Source organism: Mytilus galloprovincialis, chromosome 5 (genome assembly GCF_965363235.1).
Source record: "Mytilus galloprovincialis chromosome 5, xbMytGall1.hap1.1, whole genome shotgun sequence".
NCBI classification, from domain to species: domain Eukaryota; kingdom Metazoa; phylum Mollusca; class Bivalvia; order Mytilida; family Mytilidae; genus Mytilus; species Mytilus galloprovincialis.
In genome coordinates, this window is record NC_134842.1 from 50,873,472 (window position 1) to 50,888,975 (window position 15,504).

At 33.2% G+C, this 15,504-nt stretch overlaps 1 long non-coding RNA gene across 1 annotated transcript in view; it reads left to right on the plus strand.

Annotated features, from left to right (window-relative positions):
• Positions 1-15,504, plus strand: part of LOC143075996 (uncharacterized) — a 284,414-nt gene that overhangs the window by 15,329 nt on the left and 253,581 nt on the right. The window lies entirely within an intron of this gene.

Here is a 15,504-nt window from a genome sequence, read left to right on the forward strand (position 1 = left end):
TCCAGCAAAGTCAGGTTTTTGTCAAGTTTCTTTTCAATCCTTTTGTTTATATTTTGACTGTATAAAAGAGATTCGAACATTGGTTAATCAAGTTGTTTATAATTCATGCTTGGAAACAAATTCGAAAACAAGTCAAATTCGGAATATTTTTTTATATATTTTTCAATAGTTCAATTATCCAAGCTAATATGATTAAATTACAAATAAAGAGACGAGATGTAATTTTAAATAAGCCAAAAGTAAATGACAAAAAGCATTAAGAATTGTACCAACATCTCAAATTTACAAGAAAGTTAGATTTCAGAGTTCTCGCAGTTACTGATACTATCTAATATCCAAAAACAATTAATGAAAAGAAATCATGCTTCAGAAACTAAAATCAACTGAAACACATCCCAGGGCTTTAGTATTTTAACGTCATGGACAGTCAAAGAAGACATGACTCATGCAATGCCAAAAAAAAGTATCAACAGGCAGCAGGATAGTTAGAAGTCTAGTTCTATATAAAAAAAAATGAATGTGGGTGTGTATTTATTAATCCCGTATGAAAAGAATTCAAATTTTGTTATGTTTTAATTTGCTGAATAAATCGATATTTTTGCTCTTAAAAATTTATTTGACACAACTGATTGTGTACACGAAACAATTATATGTCATAGTACTTCATCAACATAATCGAAGGAACAGTTCTTTTTTTTTTTGCTGTTCTACATCTCACAATCACAGTGAGGCTTTCAACACGGAGTGAATCAAAAATACAAATCTTACATCACTGCAATTTTAAGACGTAATCTGCATCGATTTCAGCGAAATTCTTTGCAAAATAATTCGGATAGACTATACCTATGTTAACTTTTATATGTTAAACAAACAAATAGTATTCAAATCTCTGTTGTATTTGCAGACCTCATTAGCAATGGTAGCTATGTTTCTGATAGCGTGGACCCCATATGCCATAGTATCAATTTATAGTATGTTTTCAAATGGATGCGTGTAATACCAACTATGCTGGCAAAAAGTTGCACATTGCTTAATCCGACAGTGTGTGCCTAACTGAGTTGCAAGTTTAGAAAGGCAGCTATGAGGTTGTTTTCTAGAAAAAATAAAGTAAAACCAATTGTAGATGAATTTCAATTACAGGAATTTAAACATAGCAGCACTTCATCCGGCGTCAGGTATTGTTTGTTTGTATTAATGTCATATATTTTATACAGATATCAGTAAAACTTGATTTTATATTTACAAATCAACATTGGTTTAATAAAAAGAAAAGTCCGATATCTATTCGACTACACAAACACTGACAAGGTCATGGGACAAAAACGAGAAACGACAACTCGACAAACAACAGTATACAAAACACAACATTTGAAGACAAATGGGCTAAATTAATGAAAAGAAAAAAATAGGTCAAAAATTTAAAAAAAAAGAGTAAATAAATGGGGTTCTTAAACAAAAGAAAAACAGGCAAAATTACACAAGTTGTTCATTGTACACCACATTTTTATGTGAAGCTGATAACTTTCTTGTCATTACAGAATTTGTGAACAGGGACAGAATGAAGGAATTCAATACAGAGGAAATTTGTCGCACAATGACGTCTTCATTGGTGATATGACAATATCACTACCACTTGATTATAACATAGTTTGATTTATTTACAATGCCATGACACTGCTACCCTCGATTTGAATTGATTACGTTATTCATCAAGACTATGTATATCTGAGTCTTTTAATTATGGTTTTATCGTTTCAAATCCGTATATATGAACTAGTGGTTTACTTTTATAAATTGTTATTTGGATGGAGAGTTGTCTCATTGGCACTCATACCACATCTTCCTATATCTATAGATTGTTTCTTTAATGCATGGTATGTAAATATATCTCGATATGACGTAATTTGAATTTCAGTAATATTACCTTACTCATTATTGTGGAACGGCATATGATTGATTGTCTTATTTGACTAACCGCCTGTTCAGGAAACGACCGAATTCAGTCGTTCCCATCTGATATCCCGATTTTCCCGTTCTCAATCCGATTCGAATACAATTTGTATCGTTTCCAAGGTAGAAAAAAAGACGAATCATTCCCGACAACGTCCCGATTCGGCAGAATGCGATCCAACTGAGATCAGACAGTGACCAGACAATTATCTGACACTGATCGAAGATGTTCGTTAAAAAACTGTCGCCATATTGGGATGATCAGGTACTGTCGGGAAGCAATAGTATCATAGTCTGTTGTACTGCATTGCAAACGGTTTTGTCTGGTCTGGATGCGATCTGGACTCAATCGGCAAAAAACAAATATGACGAATTTCTCCAGATCATGTCCATTCCACATTCGACTGTTCAGAAAATACAAAACATTGTCACGATTTTGTTATGTTACAACAGAAACTGTCACGACATAGTCACGGGTGTAATCTAACTGTCTGGGTGCTTGGTCGACCTATCCACACCATTCTCGATCGAAATGAGTGTAAGCTACTGCGTTCAGACAATGCTAGGCGATCATAGGTCATTTCAGATTATTGGGGATAGTAATTCGACTTTTTCACTCTTCGTGTCTTAGTGCTATCTGATCTCAAACGGGAGTCATAATTGACACTAAGTGAACGCCACATTGAAGAAATAGTAATAGTTTTTCTTATGTCTTCCGGTCAGTATAACGAGTCAAATTTGGCCGATTTAAGAAGGAATTTATGCACGTAGATCTCCAGCAGATGACAAAAGGGAAGTAACTGTTGTTCACATTGTGTCTAACATACAGCATCTATACCACTTTAGACGAAATTAGTGTATTGTATGAATTATGTGCTTTGAAGTCTTAAATGACACATACAAAATTGGTACGTCATTCAACCATGCAATGTGCAACAATGATTAGGAAATCGTTTCAAAGATTTTGAGTGTCGTTAACGTAATATGGACCTAATTCAACATGTTTTATTAGTTATCACGAGTTTATGATCGTTATTAGCAGCTGGAAAGGGGTAAATCTGATTAAAAAATTTTGCAAATGTGAATGAAGAAATTGTAAATAGGAACTGAATTAAAGGTCGGCGTTATTTTTAATAATACATTAAACATCGTAATAGTACGTTTTTAAGTTGTAATGATGCGTTAAATATGGCAAATATTAGCTTTAATGACGTAAATTGGAATGATTTTGTCGATTACGTATATATTTGAAAATGTTGTAATCATTATTGTCAAACTCCGAAACAGTGGTGACATCTGGCTACGCTTCTTTACAGTAGAGAAAGGGAAGTATGACCCGAACGATAACGCTGTATGGAGTTTGCATTATTGTTTGTGTAATATAGTAAATAAAAGTGATAAAAATGAGTAATGAAATTGTAATAATTTAAAGATATAATTATTTGGAAATAGAATGTCTGACAATACTAGTTACTTAAGATTTAACACATTCTAATAAAAGCTCAACCAACTCTTAACCTGGGATAGGAGTATATACATCTAATATCAATTATCAATTGATAATTGAAAAAGGATTGACCAATCAACTAGCTAATAAGCTAGAATAAGTTAAACATCTAGAAAGACAGAATGGTTGAACAACAGTAGCAAAATTTGAACAAAATTTTCTGTCAAATCCAATCATGCCTAAATATCTCATAAGTTGTTTTCTATTTGTAGGAGGAGGAAATTTGGAAATGGCTTCCACTTTAGCCATAATAGGTTTCACTTGACCTTGACCAACTGTATGCCCTAAATAATCAACAGTGGCCTGACAAAATTCACTTTTACCAAGATTAATAGTCAAATTTGATTGTGACAATCTATCAAAAGTGTTAAATGCTGTTCCCAGCTATCACTACATACAATTAGATCATCAACATAAGCATAACAACAGTTTAAATCTTTTATAACATTATTGATCTTTCTTTGAAATGTAGCTGGTGCACTTTTCATATCAAACGGCATTACAGTATATTGAAATAAGCCATCTGGTGTAACAAAAGCTGATATTTCACGAGCTCTTTGTGTCAATGGAACTTGCCAATAACCTTTCAACAAATCAAATTTGCTCACAAATTTTGCTTGACCAATGTTGTCAATACAATCGTCTATCCTTGGAATCGGATAGGAATCAGATTTTGAGACTGAATTTACTTTTCTGAAATCAGTCACAAAACGAAAGGTTATATCTGGTTTTGGCACAAGGAGAGCTCCATTCACTGTTACTCGGCTCAATAATATCATTGTCAAGCATATATTTAATTTCTTTTCTCATAACCTCAAGTTTGAGTGGATTGAGCCGGTAAGGATGTTGCCTAATTGGAGAAGCATCATCTATATCAACATCATGACAAACAGCAGTGGTTTTGTTTGGCACATCTGGAAAAAGATTTTTAAAAGAAAATACCAAAGTTTTTATTTCTTCTCTACGATCAAAAGACAGATGTGCAAGTTTTGAGTCTAAATTTGACAAAATTTCTGAATTTTTCAATCTAACTGTCTCTTCCATAGTTTAAGAACTAAAAGGTGGTTCAATTACATCTGGTTTGTCATGATTGTTCTCAAATTTAACCATGCCTAAAGTGGCAACTGGTTTACTCTCATATTCATTAGTACGCTCAAAATATGGCTTTAACATATTAATATGGCACACTCTGTTTTGTTGCGCCGACCTGGAGTTTTTACAATATAATTCAAATCATTGATTTTACTCTCTATTGTATAAGGACCACAATATTTAGCCTGTAAAGGATGTCCAGGGACTGGCAAAAATACAAGTACCTTATCACCGGGCTCAAAAACTCTATCCCTGGCATCTTTATCATACCATATTTTCATCTTGTTCTGTACATTTTTTTAACTTTTTCTGAGCAATTTGACAAGCAGTATACAATTTTTCTTTAAATCTAGATACATAGTCTAAAAGATTCAAGTCAGTATGTTCAGTAAGCCACTTTTCCTTAATCAATTTTAACGGTCCCCTTACAGTATGGCCAAATACCAACTCAAAGGGACTAAATCCAAGGGATTCTTGAACAGCCTCTCGGACTGCAAAAAGTAGAAAGTGAACTCCATCATCCCAGTCTCTGTCAAATTGAAGACAAAAAGTTCTAATTATGTTCTTCAACGTTCTAAGGCACCTTGAGATTCTGGATGGTACGCACTTGATCTATACTGAGCAATCATTAACGGGTACACGACTTGCTGAAATAAACCTGACATGAAATTTGATCCCTGGTAGGACTGTATAGACTTAGGAAGTCCTACTAATGTGAAAAATTTGATAAGTGCTTTGACAATAGTAGGTGTCTTGATATTTCTTAGCGGAATAGCATCAGGAAAGCGAGTGGATGTACACATGATAGTCAATAAATACGCATTTCCAGTTTTGGTCTTTGGTAAAGGTCAAACGCAGTCAATTAGAACTCTGCTGAAAGGTTCGTCAAAGGCTGGAATAGGCATAAGTGGTGCTGGTGGTATTTTCTGGTTAGGCTTACCAACAACCTGGCATATATGACATGATTTGCAGTATTCTGCAACATCATTTCTAAGTCTTGGCCAGTAGAAATGCTGCAAGATCTTAAGGCAAGTCTTCCTTATACCTAAGTGTCCAGCCAAGGGTGTGTCATGGGCAAGACCAATAATTTCTTGCCTATAAACTTTAGGCACCACCACTTGGTATACCACTCTCCATTCCTCTTCTGGGGTAGCATCAGGAGGCCTCCACTTCCTCATTAAAATGCCGTCATGATGGAAATAGCATTCAGCCAGTTTGTCTGCTTCCTCCTGTGGTTGAGCTCTCTTGCGGAGATGAAGAACCTCAGGGTCTTTATTTGTTCTTCGAAAAGGTTCTTTCTGTTTGATGAATGGCTGTTTACGTCTGGACATGGCGTAATTACGTTCTTGTTAACATTAGGTGGTCTTATTATGGCCTTTTCTGAGCTACCAGGACCTTCAATGTCGGCTAGGAAAGTGTCAGAAAGGTCCATGTAATCAAACTGGTTTTCTTGCAAATCCTAGTCTTGTTGTTTTCTAGCCATCGCCCTAGTGACAACACAAGCTGGCTAGAATTCAGCATCATCTTCAGGTAATTTAACATCCACCACCGGTTCACTTGTAACAATTGGTTCAGCAACCACTTTGTTCCTAGCTAGATCATTTCCTAGCAATAATGTAACACCCTCAACAGGGAGAGTAGGACGAACACCCACAATAACTGGTCCAGTTATCAAATCTGACTTCAGATAAATAGGATGGAGAGGAACATCTATACAACCTAACTCTACACCTTGTAACAAAACGGAGGCACCAACAGAAGTCTTCTCGGACAAAGGCAACACACTTTCTAACAATAAAGACTGAGAAGCTCCAGTGTCCCGTAAAATATTTATAGGCTGAAGAGTGGTATCATCAACAATAGAAACAAACCCATCAGACATAAAGGGTTTATATTCCTCCATGTAATCACAAAAACTGGACTTAAAAGCCTGACTTGCAGGACATTCCAACATACTGGTAATATAAGGTGTCGTACAAGCACTAAACTTCGGCTTATTATCTCGTTCATTCTTCTTCTGGTGTCTAAATCAGCCATCAGGTGACCATATTTCTTACAATAAGCACAAAACAGTGACTTCTTCTCAAAAGTACCAAATTTTGGACTAGACATATTACAACTGGACTGACTCTTATTCTGTGCAACAGGCTTACTATCAGTACGCTCAGTGCTTTGATTTTTGTAATTTCCACTTGAACATTTTGACCCTTGAAACTTCTTTTATGTGAAAGGGTATAATTATCTGAAATTACAGCTGCATCGTGTATTGTCCCAACAGTTTTGTCGTCTTAATGTGTTTTTAAGTCTAAATGAACACATTGTTTGAACTCTTCTAATAACATCAATTGCCTTAGGTTATCAAAATTGTTATCTGTTTTCTTTGAAGTAAGCCATTTATCAAATAAATCTTCTTTTTTCCGAGCAAATTCCACATAGGTTTGCGAATCAAACTTTTTATAAGATCTAAATTTCTGTCTATATGCTTCTGGTACTAGCTCAAAAGCTTTCAAAACTTCCTGTTTCACCGTGTCATAATCGAAACTTTTTTCTGATGGAAGTGCGGAGTATATTTCAGCGGCCTTACCCTCAAAAACACTTTGTAGCATTGTAGTCCAATATGGCTTTGGCCAATTCAAATTATGAGCAATTTTCTCAAACTGTGGAAAATATTTATCGACTGTTTTTTCACAAAATCTGGGAACCAAACGTATATTTTTTGCTGCATCAAAATATTCTGATTTCGGCTGGACTTTAGTGTTGTTTTCTTCCTTGACCATTTCAATTTTCATTTTCTCCATCTCTAGCCTTTCCTTCATTTCAAGTTCTTTTAACTTCATTTCAATTTCTTTTAATTTAAATTCATCTTCTTTTTCTTTTTTATCCATTTCCAACCTTTCCTTCATTTCCAGTTCTGCCTGTTTTAATTTAAGTTCATCTTGTTTTAATTTAAGTTCATCTTCTTTTCTTTTCTCCATCTCCTTCATTTCCAGTTCCTTTAATTTGAGTTTATGTTCTAATTCAAGCTGTTTTAATTTAAAGGCGTCAATATTTTCGACCTTCAGTTCAAGAGCCTCTTCACCTAAAATTTCTGCGTCAACTAATTTGTCTATAACCAAATTTTTTATAATTTGTTTTCTCATAGATACTTTAAAATCTAATTTCAGATGTTTAGCAAGCAACACTAATTCCTCTTTCTTTAAATTCTCAAACCCCTCCAGGTCTGGTGTTTTCAAAAATTTACCGGCATCAAATGCCATTTTGTAGAATTTTGTTGGCTAGTTATAATAAAAATTACTTAACAAATGTTGAATAAGATATTTTCAGTATCCCGGACGAGCCCCCAATTTCTGTTACGGCCAGGAATTACCTTTAAATTGTAGCCAACAAAAGACATAAATCAATAATAGAATTTAACAATATTTATTATACAAAAGTTTACAAGAAGTATTACACAAATATTACTGTCAACTTAACTGTCAAAATATGAGTCCTATCTCATCTGTATCCTGAAATCTTCTAGGAATCCAATCTGAATATTACGTTCACTACTAAGGTCAAAATCCAGTATGATGTTAATTGTAGAAAAGTTTCAATCCAAATTGCTGTGAATACTAAAGTCTATCGATGTCTATGTCTAAGTCTAAGTGTGTCTAACTTTAGTGTGTGTATATATATATATATATATATATATAGTTGTCACGGAAAATACTAGAACACTCTAGAATGGAACGTCCTAGAAAGTTACAACGGAAGTTTCTAGTAAAATGTAGAAGTTTATATAACGCATCTTTTATGAGGATCATTCTGGAAAGTTCCAATCATTGTGTAATTGTTCCAGTGATTTCTAAACTGCACAGTTCTAAGATTATTCTGTAAACAACTATCAGGCCACACAACACAAATCAGGCCAACATAAATAAATACAATAATTACAATTTTATAACAATATACACATAAATCAGGCCGTTGCTTTTTCTCGCATGAATTGTGTTTCATAGTCCCATGTCAGGTTCATTTGAGAGCTTACTTCATGGAATACTGACATATTAATGGATGCTTAAATCTACATGATTTGGTATTTGGTGGATATTTAGCTCATTGATAAAAATACTTCATTTCATTTCGTTTCTATAGCTGGGCGATTTTTACATTCATGGCTGCTAAGCACAATACAACAATTCAATAAAGACAAACGAGAAAAACTGTATCCCGAAAAGACAGATAAATCACTGTTTACCATTTGTATATGATGTACCTTGAATTTATGTATTGATTTGAGAAGTATCCTGTTTCTTAGGAACATGTGACGTATGTGTTACAATATATTGCGTCAGTTTATTTAAAAAAAACAATTTTGAACACAATGATTTCTTGAATTTTATAGATAAACATGCAATCGATTGTCCCATGGAAATATTATTCACACAATACTTTATGATTAAGGGTGAAAGATGGAGTATAATTGAAAGGAACGTTGGCGCTACATTTATAGCTCTTTTTTTTTTTGCGTATTACATCTTATGACACTTATAGAATGATACAAAAATTGTAAAAGCAAGAAATGTTTCATAGAAAAGCAAAAACATTTAATAGGATTAAACGCCTTTTTAAAGGAATTTAGGGGTGTATAATCTCTACCTATCACTCATAAACAAGAAGAAGTCAGAAGAACTTTTATGAAATGTTTTTGAGAGTGACTTGGTACATACAGTTTATACACCAATAAATTCCTTAAACAAAGGCGTTAAATCCTTATAACTCTTTAAATAGGAGATAAGGAATTAATTTTTTCACTCGTTATCTCTATCACACGTAAATTGTATATTTGTGTCATTGAAAAGGCCTGGCACATGAATATATTTGCTGATTAGTGCAAAAATATGTACTCCATCAACTTTGCAATCTGATAAAAAATATTCCAAAAAAAAACTCTTATCATTTGAACGAATGTTTTGTGTTTATCAATTAATTTAACGATTAACGCGAAGTGAAAATAAATAACGTCAATCTGGACTGTGTCATTATCGCCGTCATCTTGTTAAATTGGTGACGAAAAGAAGTTCGGTCAACGTCGTCTATCGATAAATAAACGACAAGAACAACTGCCGGAAGTCCTCTCAACCAATCATATCAACGTATTCCCTAATATGCAATTCATATAAGAATTAAACATGAAGGAGTTATAATAAGTTATAACTCATTCATGTTTCAACGTTTTTGCTTTCGAAGTAGCTAAATATTAATCTAACTGCTTCCAAAAAAAAAACCCGATGCAGTTATATACATGTACATTTTTATGAGTTGATTTCCTGTTGTAATTAGAAAATGGGAATTAACTCATAAAATATTAAATTAGCGTTAAAGAGGGACGAAAGATACCAAAGGGACAGTCAAACTCATAAATCTAAAATAAACTGACAACGCCATGGCTAAAAATTAAAAAGACAAACAGACAAACAATAGTACACATGACACAACATAGAAAACTAAAGAATAAACAACACGAACCCCACCAAAAACTACGGGTGATCTCAGGTGCTCCGAAAGGGTAAGCAGATCCTGCTTCACATGTGGCACCCGTCGTGTTGCTTAGTGATAACAAATCCGGTAAATAGTCTAATTCGGTAGGTCACATTCATGAAAGGGAAGGAGATTGTAGTTACGACGTAAGGAACATATCCGATATCATTTGTGAAACGGTTATTCCATAACGGTCAACCAACTCGTGATGGCGTCCGTAAAATCTACAAAGGGATGATTGCAACTTCCCCATTTGGAACTTTTGGTTTAATAGCTTCCTTGTGAGCAGCATCCCTCTATCAAGAAAATCATGATAGGAAATGCAAGCACGGGAATATCGTATCAATTGGGAGATATATACCCCGTATGCAGGTGCTGCTGGAATGTTGCTACTTAGAAATGGAAAGTTCACAATTGGAAAGCTGAAATCATCTCTTTTGTCGTAAAGTTTTGTTTTCAGCCGACCCTCAGTAAACTGCACTGTTCACAACCACACAAAAAGAACAACAACACACAACTGCATTTTATGTATTCCTGAAAAATCAATTGAAATATTTATATACAGTAAATCAATAATCGCCCTGATTTAAATGTATATATAAATATAATGAAACAATATGGAAAGCAAGAAGTATATTACAACTTCACGACAGGCGTTCGTCTTTAAATAAACTATAACTATACACCACCTATATTTCTTCTGAAATATAGACGTTCATAATAAAATGTTATTGTAAATATTGTATAGTAAGTATTATCATCGTTTATTAGATTTAACACAGTTGTTTTGCAACTTCCAGCGTAAAAATAAAAAGGTAAATGATACAACCAACCAAGACACTGCATGTTAAAATTAAATAAGCGTAAGTATTTGAAATTTCTTTATTGTAAAAATATCAATCTTAATCAATACATCGGAAAAGCAAATCGAAATGTTCTTTGGTACCTATTACAAACATTTATCATTAATAGATACGTTAACAAATGTGAAAAACTTATCAACATATCATGTGCGACTCATCATGTAAAACACTAAAATATGTGCACATTCAAGATTTTACGTTAGCCAATGTGAAAGACTTAACAACATATGTCATGTGTGGCTTATCATAAAAAACACTTAAATGTTTGCCAATACACTCCGAAATATAAACGAAAATATTTTAAAAAATAAAGCCTTTCTTAACACATTTCAACCTTTATTCTACGTTTCTTATAGAATACATATTTATCCAGAGTTCGTAAAAAAAGTGACGAAAACATATATGGAACAAGCAAAACTACTAAAGCCGACGAAACGCAAACAATACTAGGTTCAAAATTAAAACGACGAACATACTACTTTCCGTCTTCAAACACAACTGAACTGACACCTCGCCTTTAAACAAACGAAAAGAATGGTGAATGGAAACGGGGAAAGAGTCAATGAGACAACAACCCGACCAAAGAGCAAAACAAATACCAAGGCCACAACTGTGTCTTCAACGCAGCAAGAACATCCCGCATCCGGAGGCAGGCCCCGGATGGCCCATAAACAATACTGAATACTAGTTCATTGAATTGGACGCCAAACTAAACCCTAAAACATGCATATGAATCAAATTAGAAAAACAAACAAAACTAACATTGCTATATGTTCCTGACTTGGGACGGACGCAAAAATATTGCGGTTTAAATATGTTTTGTGAGATCTCAACCTTAGTTCAACTAGGAATTAAATCAGGAGCTCATGAAAAGTGGGTAACATCCTTACAAATTCACTGATGAGTTTCTCGATGTCGCAATCAGGGCAAATATAATGGGATTATTGTTGAAAATACCAACCCTGTATCGTGAAAATATTTATTTGAATCGTATCGCATTAATATTTGTCAACAAGGAGATACATTCGGAGATATTTCATTGTATCACGGAATGAATTGAAAGCAAACATGCCCTTGTCAATCGAATCAATATGAGGAACTGAAAATTGTCTGTTTTTCAAGGAAATAGAAATACAACAGATACTGACAATATCGCATCAAATTGACCACTGATCGCTTCCGTTGTAAAGATTTGTAAAAAAAAAACTTTTTTTTTCTAATTTTTGTGAATTCTGCCACCCTAAAAATAAAAGGGGGCGACGGAGGGTAACTGATGTTCTTATCTCGTGAATCGACAAGGAAGTGACAAGGATCAATGTTACAAACAGAAATGTTTGTTTCTTTTAACAGATGATGTAGTTGACTTTGTACGCAAACATTGATTTGTTAATTTTTTGGGGGGGAAATGGAAAACAAAATAGTACTAGAATAAAGGAGGAAAAATAAACCCACAACAAATGGTCAGAATAATAACCGTCATTCAATCTATAGGAATTTCATATACTTTCTTTGTTTTACGTATGGAAGCGGGCAACTCTATGGAGTTATACATATCAGTAGCATCACAAAGTGCATGACAAGTACTACTGTTTCTAGAATAAATTTCATCAGGTAGGATTTTTATTGCCAAATCTTTAAAAAGACCAGAGTTAAAATTAAAAACGTTAAGTGTAGAACAATCCAACTCTATTTTAGAAAATAACCTTTTATTGTTTTACTATGGTAGCTTCATTGATCCTAAAATTCAAATTTTTTGATCAAAATGTTAAATACTAGTAGCTGATTTTCTTACAATTTTACAATTTATAATCATAAATTTTACAATTATTAGATTCTGGTTTCAAACCTTAACGTATTTTGTAACCATATACCATTTGGTCTGGTTATTAAAAATATAAAATAAACCATAGTAATTCAAAATGAAAAAAATATTTAAGTACATGCTATATATACATGCAATTAGTATATAATACCATATTTTCATGACTGTCATTTTCGTTTCGTCACATAATCGACAATAATTGTTGGTGTTTGTCTACTTACATATTACTTACGGAAATATAACAATTAAGAGAAGTAGAAAATTGTTATTTATTACAGGTTGTTGACAAATAATTTTGACAATTTTTGAGTTCTGTTGATTTTCACTTGCACGAATTTGACATTTTAACAACAAATGCTGTGCGTTTTTATATTTGATACAGATTCATACTTTAGATATATTCCCTACTATTCACACTACAGAAATATACACAACAGTGAAAGTGATTTTCATGAAGGCAATTTTGATTAACAAAAGCAAAACACTTTACAAGCTAAGTGTTATAAGTGTGGCATAAAATTCTCGTCTAAGAAGGGATGTATTATGATATATTTGATAAATATTATGTATAATGTTATTAATCCATGAATTTTTACATATATACAAACACAAATTTGCCAATTCCAACAAAACATAAACAGATAATTAGGAATGATAAAATATCAAAAAAAGGAGATGTGATGCCAATGAGAAAACTATGAAGATAAGGTCAAATGCCGTGGATGTAAGCAACTATGGGCAGCAATACAGCCTTCAACAAATAATAAAATAGTTATAGGAAGATGTGGTATGAGTGCCAATGACACAACTCTCCATCCAAATAACAATTTATAAAAGTAAACCATTATAGATCAATGTACGGACTTCAACACGGAGCCTTGGCTCACACCGAACAAAAAACCTACTTTATAATCGACCATTAGATGTTCCGACATAAAAAAAAACATGAAACCATCCAGTTCAGAAATAACGGCCTAACTTATAACAAAACAATATACAAAATACAAACAGATATCACAGACATGAACAACGACAATCACTAAACTATTGGCCTCAAACTTGATACATAGAGAATGTGACAATCAGAACATGTTCGACGGTGACGCCCCCCCCCTAAATGAATAAATCTTAACAGTAGTGTATCAGTACAACATAAGAACGAACTATACAAATTAGTTGAAAAGGTGCTTAGCTTATTAGATCGATATTAAGCAGGAAAACATTTTACAACAAAGAAAATTTAAACATCACTGACAATAAATCAGACATAAGTTAAGATCTGATAGTACTCGCTGTTATTGATAGCTAGTTCAAAACCAATAAAAACTTAAAAGAATTACCGGTATGTATCTAAGACAGCACACATCCAACATCTAATTGATCAGGTGTAGAGACGTTATAGAAAAAAAAACATGAGCTTGTGAAATGCCCAAAATATTGGCATCGACAGATCGTTGAACCATGAATGTGCATTTGTTTGTGACAATGATATTAAGTACGCTTTCAATTCACTGATAACAAAATCATTTTACCAATAAAAACAATATTCAAAGATTTGATTACAGTGTTGAATCGGTAACCTTTAAGAATAACTTTATTTAAAGGATCGTATGTTTACGCGGATCGTATCTAAATTTCCAGACTCGGTTTACAGAATCACCGTAAAATTTAAGATATGCTATTGCGTTTTAAATAAGTTTTATACAGGTACTTGCAGACCAAATACTCTAATAACGGGGTTTATGAATTCCATACTGGAAAAAAGCGACCGAAAATTCGGTTTTTTTTTCACTTAAGAAATGTTCATAGTAGTTTTCCATAGCTTTGCTTTATGTTTTCGTCGTTCGATCTTTTTGATAAACAGCAAAACCAAACTTAACCTATTTCAATGGGTTCCAATGACTCTATAAGAAAACGGTTTCATAAAAAATTTAATGATGAAACAAGTAGACTGTCCTGCACTAAATTCAGTACAATTAGTTCACTTTATTCAGAACTGAATGTTTTAAGAAGTATGAGTTTGTTTCTGTTTTGAGTTTTATCAGCAAATGATTTATTATCTGTATACTTCAAAATCATTAATAAGTCAACTTCTCATACTCTATGCATAACCAGTATTCAAAAGATGTATTGGGTGTAAATATACTCATCATAAATACCAGGACTAAAATTGTGTACACCAGACGCGCGTTAAAAAGATAAAAAGACACAATTATGTACCTAGTTGAAGAGCATTGTGTATATGAATTTCGAAAGTACATTGACCTATAATGGTGTACTTTTACTTGGATGGAGAAATGTTCAATTGGCACTCATGCCACATCTTCTTATATGTACATCTATGGGGATATAATATTGTCCTTGGGCAGAAAATGATAAGTTTTACGAAAAATTGAGTTTTGTTGACAGTTGATTCATAAGTATGGCCATTTCAATAATACTTCATGTTGACATATCAGTGCAGACTACACTAAGTTGAGTATCCAGTCGCAAAGTTTGTCGTCAAGCACATTAGGTAAAACAAACGAACACACCAACTCTGTTGTTATGAAAGTCTTTTAATTGGCCAATATACTTCAATTTTGTTATTACTGTGAATATTCAATATTTTGAAATCAACCTGTATCCGAAATCTATAGAAATAATAGAATAAGAATAAACTGATCATAGATACTAGGATTGATTATTTTTATATTTTCACAAGACGCGCGTTTCGTCTACAAAAGACTCATCAGTGAAGCTCGAATGAA